The sequence below is a fragment of the Salmo salar genome, chromosome ssa25 (genome assembly GCF_905237065.1).
Source record: "Salmo salar chromosome ssa25, Ssal_v3.1, whole genome shotgun sequence".
In the NCBI taxonomy this organism is placed as follows: domain Eukaryota; kingdom Metazoa; phylum Chordata; class Actinopteri; order Salmoniformes; family Salmonidae; genus Salmo; species Salmo salar.
In genome coordinates, this window is record NC_059466.1 from 22,906,711 (window position 1) to 22,915,389 (window position 8,679).

An 8,679-nucleotide genomic window follows, 5' to 3' on the forward strand; every position below is an offset into this window, starting at 1 on the left:
CTTATTCTAAAATGGATTAAATAAATAAAAAATCCTCAGCAATCTACATACAATACCCCATAATGACAAAGTGAAAACAGGTTTTTAGAATTTAGAACAGAAATACCTTATTTACATAAACATTCAGACCCTTCGCAATGAGACTCGAAATTGAGCTCAGGTGCATCCTGTATCCATTGATCATCCTTGAGATGTTTCTACAACTTGATTTGAAATCCATCTGTGGTAAATTCAATTGATTTGGCAGGCACACAACTGTCTATATATAAGGTCCCACAAAAGACAATGCAAGTCAGAGCAAAAACCAAGCCATGAGGTTGAAGGAATTGTCCGTAAAGCTCCATGACAGGATTGTGTCGAGGCACAGATCTGGAGAAGGGTACCAAAAAACGTCTGCAGTATTGAAGGTCCACAAGAACACAGTGGCCTCCATCATTCTTAAATGGAAGAAGTTTGGAACCACGAAGACTCTTCCTTGAGGTGGCCGCACGGCCAAACTGAGCAATCAGGGGGAGAAGGGCCTTGATCAGGGAGGTGACCAATAACCCGATGGTCACTCTGACAGAGCTCTAGAGTTCCTCTGTGGAGAAGGGAGAACCTTCCAGAGGGAAAACCATCTCTGCAGCACTCCACCAATCAGGATTTTATGGTAGAGTGGCCAGACGGAAGTCACTCCTCCAGAAGTCACTCCAGTTGGAGTTTGCCAAAATGCACCTAAAGACTCTCAGACCATGAGAAACAAGATTCTCTGGTCTGACAAAACCAAGAATGAACTCTTTGGCCTGAATCGTAAGCGTCATGTCTAGAGGAAACCTGCCATCATCCCTACGGTGAAGCATGGTGGTGGCGGCATCATGCTGTGGGGATGCTTTTTAGCGGCAGGGACTGGGAGACTAGTCAGGATCGAGGGAAAGATGAACAGATCAAAGTACAGAGAGATCCTTGATGAAAATCTGCACCAGAGCTCTCAGGATCTGACTGGAGCGAAGCTTCACCTTCCAACAGGACAATGACCATAAGCACACAGCCAAGACAACGCAGGAGTGGCTTCGGGACAAGTCTCTGAATGTCCAAACTAAGTTTGAGCCTATTCCTGGAAACATTGAACCACTGTAGTTTACATCAATTTTAATTTCTAGTGGTAGCTAGAAAAGTTATATTTTAGCGTTTTAGTGTTTCAGTGAATTGTTAGTGAGGGAGGCCCTGCTCTCTCGCTTCCCCAGTTGTTTAGTTAATTTTTCATGCCAATCTCCTTTGCATTAGCGTAGCCTCTCCTGTAGCCTATCAACTATGTGTTGGTCTATCCCTGTTCTCTCCTCTCTGCACAGGCCATACAAACGCTTCACATTGCGTGGCCGCTGCCACTCTAACCTGGTAGTCCCAGCAAGCACGACCCACGTGGAGTTCCAGGTCTCCGGCAGCCTCTGGAACTGCCGGTCTGCGGCCAACAAGGCAGAGTTCATCTCAGCCTATGCTACCCTCCAGTCCCTCGACTTCTTGGCGCTGACGGAAACATGGATTACCACAGAAAACACTGCTACTCCTACTGCTCTCTCCTCGTCTGACCACGTGTTCTCGCACACCACGAGAGCATCTGGTCAGTGGGGTGGTGGCACTGGAATCCTCATCTCTCCCAAGTGGACATTCTCTCTTTCTCCCCTGACCCATCTGTCTATCTCCTCCTTTGAATTCCATGCTGTCACAATCACTATCCCATTCAAGCTTAACATCCTTACCATTTATCGCCCTCCAGGTTCCCTTGGAGAGTTCATCAATGAGCTTGACGCCTTGATAAGTTCCTTTCCTGAGGATGGCTCACCCCTCACAGTTCTGGGTTAACCTCCCTACGTCTACCTTTGACTAATTTCTCTCTGCTTCCTTCTTTCCACTCCTCTCCTCTTTTGACCTCACCCTCTCACCGTCCCCCCCTACTCACAAGGCAGGCAATACGCTTCACCTCATCTTCACTAGATGCTGTTCTTCTACTAATCTCACTGCAACTCCCCTCCAAGTCTCCGATCACTACCTTGTATCCTTTTCCCTCTCGCTCTCCTCCAACACTACTCACTCTGCCCCTACTCAGATGGTATTGCGCCGTCGCAACCTTCGCTCTCTCTCTCCTGCTACTCTCTCCTCTTCCATCCTATCATCTCTTCCCTCTGCTCAATCCTTCTCCAACCAATCTCCTGATTCTGCCTCCTCAACCCTCCTCTCCTCCCTTTCTGCATCCTTTGACTCTCTATGTCCCCTATCCTCCCGACCGGCTCGGTCCTCCCCTCCTGCTCCGTGGCTTGACGACTCATTGCGAGCTCACAGAACAGGGCTCCGGGCAGCCGAGCGGAAATGGAGGAAAACTAGCCTCCCTGCGGACCTGGCATCTTTTCACTCCCTCCTCTCTACATTTTCCTCCTCTGTTTCTGCTGCTAAAGCCACTTTCTACCACTCTAACTTCCAAGCATCTGCCTCTAACCCTAGGAAGCTCTTTGCCACCTTCTCCTCCCTCCTGAATCCTCCTCCCCCTCCCCCCTCCTCCCTCTCTGCGGATGACTTCGTCACCCATTTTGAAAAGAAGGTCGACGACATCCGATCCTCGTTTGTTAAGTCAAACGACACCGCTGGTCCTGCTCACATTGCCCTACCCTATGCTTTGACCTCTTTCTCCCCTCTCTCTCCAGATGAAATCTTGCGTCTTGTGACGGCCGGCCGCCCAACAACCTGCCCGCTTGACCCTATCCCCTCCTCTCTTCTCCAGACCATTTCCGGAGATCTTCTCCCTTACCTCACCTCTGTCATCAACTCATCCTTGACCGCTGGCTACGTCCCTTCCGTCTTCAAGAGAGCGAGAGTTGCACTCCTTCTCAAAAAACCTACACTCGATCCCTCCGATGTCAACAACTACAGACCAGTATCCCTTTCTTTTCTCTCCAAAACTCTTGAACGTGCCGTCCTTGGCCAGCTCTCCTGCTATCTCTCTCAGAATGACCTTCTCGATCCAAATCAGTCAGGTTTCAAGGCTGGTCATTCAACTGAGACTGCTCTTCTCTGTGTCAAGGAGGCTCTCCGCACTGCTAAAGCTAACTCTCTCTCCTCTGCTCTCATCCTTCTAGACCTATCTGCTGCCTTTGATACTGTGAACCATCCTCCTCTCCACCCTCTCCGAGTTGGGTATCTCCGGCGCGGCTCACTCTTGGATTGCGTCCTACCTGACAGGTCGCTCCTACCAGGTGGCGTGGCGAGAATCCGTCTCCGCACCACGTGCTCTCACCACTGGTGTCCCCCAGGGCTCAGTTCTAGGCCCTCTCCTATTCTCGCTATAAACCAAGTCACTTGGCTCTGTCATATCCTCACATGGTCTCTCCTATCATTGCTACGCAGATGACACACAATCTTCTCCTTTCCCCCTTCTGATAACCAGGTGGTGAATCGCATCTCTGCATGTCTGGCAGACATATCAGTGTGGATGACGGATCACCACCTCAAGCTGAACCTTGGCAAGACGGAGCTGCTCTTCCTCCCGGGGAAGGACTGCCCTTTCCATGATCTCGCCATCACGGTGGACAACTCCATTGTGTCCTCCTCCCAGAGTGCTAAGAGCCTCGGCGTGACCCTGGACAACACCCTGTCGTTCTCCGCTAACATCAAGGCGGTGACCCGATCCTGTAGGTTCATGCTATACAACATTCGCAAAGTACGACCCTGCCTTACACAGAAAGCGGCGCAGGTCCTAATCCAGGCACTTGTCATCTCCCGTCTGGATTACTGCAACTCCCTGTTGGCGGGGCTCCCTGCCTGTGCCATTAAACCCCTACATCTCATCCAGAACGCCGCAGCCCGTCTGGTGTTCAACCTTCCCAAGTTCTCTCACGTCACCCCGCTCCTCCGCACACTCCACTGGCTTCCAGTTGAAGCTCGCATCTGCTACAAGACCATGGTGCTTGCCTACGGAGCTGTGAGGGGAACGGCACCTCCGTACCTTCAGGCTCTGATCAGGCCCTACACCCAAACAAGGGCACTGCGTTCATCCACCTCTGGCCTGCTGGCCCCCCTACCTCTGCGGAAGCACAGTTCCCGCTCAGCCCAGTCAAAACTGTTCGCTGCTCTGGCACCCCAATGGTGGAACAAGCTCCCTCACGACGCCAGGACAGCGGAGTCAATCACCACCTTCCGGAGACACCTGAAACCCCACCTCTTTAAGGAATACCTGGGATAGGATATAGTAATCCTTCTAAACCCCCCCCCCCCTCCCCCGCCCCCCCCAAAAAAGATATAGATGTACTATTGTAAAGTGTTGTTCCACTGGATATCTTAAGGTGAATGCACCAATTTGTAAGTCGCTCTGGATAAGAGCGTCTGCTAAATGACATAAATGTAAATGTAAAAATGTTCCAGCCAGAGCCTGGACTTGAACCGGATCAAACTTCTCTGGAGAGACCTGAAAATAGCAGTGCAGCAACACTCCCCATCCAATCTAACAGAGCTTGAGAGGATCTGCAGAGAAGAATGGGATAAACTTCCCAAATATAGGTGTGACAAGCTTGTAGCGTCATACCCAAGAAGACTCGAGGCTGTAATCGCTGCCAAAGTTGCTTCAACAAAGTACTGAGTAAAGTGTCTGAATAGTAATCTAAATGTGATATTTCATTTTTTTAAATATAAATTAGCAAAAATGTCTTAACCTGTTTTTACTTTGTCATTATGGGATATTATGTGTAGATTGATGAGGAAAAATGTATAATAAGGCTGTAACCTCTAGTGGTGTGGGGGCTGTGCTTTGGCAAAGTGGGTGGGGTTATATCCTGCCTGTTTGGCCCTGTCCGGGGGTATCATCGGATGGGGCCACAGTGTCTCCTGACCCCTCCTGTCTCAGCCTCCAGTATTTATGCTGCAGTAGTTTATGTGTCAGGGGCTAGGGTCAGTCTGTTATATCTGGAGTATTTCTCCTGTCTTATCCGGTGTCCTGTGTGAATTTAAATATGCTCTCTCTAATTCTCTCTTTCTCTCTTTCTTTCTCTCTCTCGGAGGACCTGAGCCCTCGGACCATGCCTCAGGACTACCTGGCATGATGACTCCTTGCTGTCCCCAGTCCACCTGGCCGTGCTGCTGCTCCAGTTTCAACTGTTCTGCCTGCGGCTATGGAACCCTGACCTGTTCACCGGACGTGCTACCTGTCCCAGACCTGCTGTTTTCAACTCTCTAGAGACAGCAGGAGTGGTAGAGATACTCTCAATGATCGGCTATGAAAAGCCAACTGACATTTACTCTTGAAGTGCTGACCTGTTGCACCCTCGACAAGTACTGTGATTATTATTATTTGACCATGCTGGTCATTTATGAACATTTGAACATCTTGGCCATGTTCTGTTATAATTTCCACCTGGCACAGCCAGAAGAGGACTGGCCACCCCTCATAGCCTGGTTCCTCTCTAGGTTTCTTCCTAGGTTTTGGCCTTTCTAGGGAGTTTTTACTAGCCACTCTGCTTCTACACCTGCATTGCTTGCTGTTTGGGGTTTTAGGCTGGGTTTCTGTACAGCACTTTGAGATATCAGCTGATGTAAGAAGGGCTATATAAATAAATTAGATTTTGATTTGAACCTCTTTTTTTTAAGTCAAGAGGTCTGAATACTTTCCGAAGGCACTGTAGGGCAAATAAAATGATTCAAATGGTAAATTAACCGCATCTCGCTCTGTGGTGACTTAAATAATAGTCAAGTTAAGTTCTCAACATCTTGCTGAATTTATCTGAACTAATTCCTATCTGAATTTCTGTCGGTGTCCCTTTTGAAAGTGCTGAAGGAAGACCTACCTCGTCGCAGCTCGTTTGCTTGCACTTCCTTATACTTAGAGATACTGTAAGTGTTAATGATATAAGAACAAACCTCATGAATTTACTGAACATAAATGTAATAATGTTTGTGTATGGTTCAAAACTCATGTTGGCATTCGTTATTATTGAAGGATAATGCGAGTTACACAAATCCACAAGGAGTCAGTAGAAACCATATTTATTTAAGTCAGCCATATCAGCTATGGTTTTTAAAAGGCAGTTGAATTAAATGTTTCGCTGCAAGACGAGGGTCCGCTGATATACAGGTGTAGCTGTGGTAAGGATTCACACCATGGTGCTGAAAGGAATGGTCCGCTGTTGGGACAGCTTTACGTAGGCCCTAACAGTTTGTGGGCACCGTTTTTCACTGTTATAGTGGAATTAATGTGTTGTTTAGTGTTGTGGTTTTGCTGGCATGCATCTAAAAAAAATTGTTGAGTTTGCCCCAACAAGATTTACATGCTAAAATCGCCACTGCTCGTGAGACTTGATTTTCATCTTGCGCACTGTGTAAGCATATGTGTCCTTTATATCAGAGAGCTGCAGGTTATGTGCTTTGTGTTCTGTGTCTAGACCAATCAGATTCCCAGAAATCACAGGTTGTGCAGGCCGGGCACAAAGCACATTAACTAACAAAACGCTCACCGCTCCACTGTCCTCCGGTAAATATATACTGAACAGAAATATAAACGCAACATGTAAAGTGTTGGTCCCATGTTTCATGCTCTGAAATAAAAGATGCCAGAAATGTTCCATATGCACAAAAAGCACATTTCTCTCAGATGTTGTGAACAAATTTGTTTAGATCGCTATTAGTGAGCATTTTTCATTTGCCAAGATAATCCATCCACCTGACAGGTGTGGCATATCAAGAAGCTGATTAAACGGCATGATCATTACACTGGTGCACCTTGTGCTGAGGACAAAAGGCCACTCTAAAATGAGCAGTTTTGTCTCACAGCACAATGCCACAGATGGCTCAAGTTTTGAGGGAGTGTACAATTGGCATGTTGACTGCATGAATGTCCACCAGAGCTGTTGCCAAATAATTTAATGTTCATTTCTCTACCATAAGCAGCCTCCAATGTCATTTTAGAGAATTTGGCAGTACGACCAACAGGCCTCACAACTGCAGACCACGTGTAACCACGCCAGCCCACGACTTCTGTATCCGGCTTCTTCACCTGCGGGATTAGCTGAGACCAGCCACCAGGACAGCTAATGAAACTGTGGGTTTGCACATCCAAATGATTTCTGAAAACGTCCCAGAGACGTTCATCTGCGTGCTTGACCTGACTGCAGTTTGAGTCGTAACCGAATTCAGTGGGCAAATGCTCACCTTCGATTGGCAGAACTGTGCTCTTATAGGATTAATCCCAGTTTCAACTGTACTGGGCAGATGGCAGTCAGCGTGTATGGCATTGTGTGGATGAGCGGTTTGCTGATTTCAACGTTGTGAACAGAGTGCCCCATGGTGGCAGTGGGGTTATTGTATGGGAAGCCATACACAACGGACAACGAACACAATTGCGTTTTATTCAATGGCAATTTGAATGCACAGAGATACCGTGATAAGATCCTGAGGCCCATTGTCGTGCCATTCATCTGCCGCCATCACCTCATGATGCACGGTCCCATGTCGCAAAGATCTGTACAACACAATTCCTGGAAGCTGATAATGTCCCAGTTCTTTCATTGCCTGCATACTTACCAGACATGTCACCCATTGAGTATGTTTGGGATGCTCTGGATCGACATGTACAACAGCATGTTCCATTTCCCACCAATATCCAGAAACTTCGCACAGCCATTGAAGAGGAGTGGGATAAGATTCCACAGGCCACAATCAACAACCTGATCAACTCTATGCGAAGAAGTATCGTTCTGCATGAGGCAAATGGTGGTCACACCAGATACTGACTGGTTTTCTGATCCACGCCCCTACCTTTATTTTTTTCTTCAGGTATCTGTGACCAACAGATGCATATCTGTATTCCTAGTCATGTGAAATCCATAGATTAGGGCCTAATGAATGTATTCCCTTATATGAACTGTAACTATATTTATATAGCAAACTTGACAACACATCACTCCTGACATACAGAAGCAAGAACCCTTTACAGAAATGTATGTGAAGACAACAAGATGATTTCTGTCTGCTCAACTGAGCTAATGATAACCACCATAGCTACATACTCTCCAGCCAATGCGCTCTGTCTCTCTTGCCCGGGTAAACAAAGTGGTAATGTAATGTAGCCTATGTATAGTCCATTTATTTGTGTTTGGATAAAAATGTGAATGTGATCAAATTTGGTTAAATTCCACCTATTGTATCTCTGTGTTTACATGTCTATATTCCCAAGATGTATGAAGATATCCTAATGATATTTGTTTGTGTATATAGGGCAGACGACTACTTGTATTCCACATTTTAGCAATGTCAGTGCTTGCAATATTGGGTTAAATTAGTTTGTGGCCCACCCCAAGCCAGACATTATTCTGTACTTTTAGAGTTTATGGGGTATGTCCCAATATCTATCAATTTAACCACTTTTGCAGTAAAATATTTTTACACAAACATCCGTTTTATAAACGGGAGACAGAGATGTGAAAAAACATGGGGCCTTGCCAAATGCATCCCTCTGATAGAAAATCACAATATGTTTCTATATTTGGTAACATTTCAATTTACATCTAGGAATATCTCTGACAGAAATTCTCATTTGCAAAGTGTTTTAATTACATTAGTATTGCACAGCAGCTGGGTTTCCCCCCCACCTTGAGTATGAGAATAGTGCATAATAAAGTATTCCAACATATAATAAGATAAATAAAAGAGACCTAACACGAACGC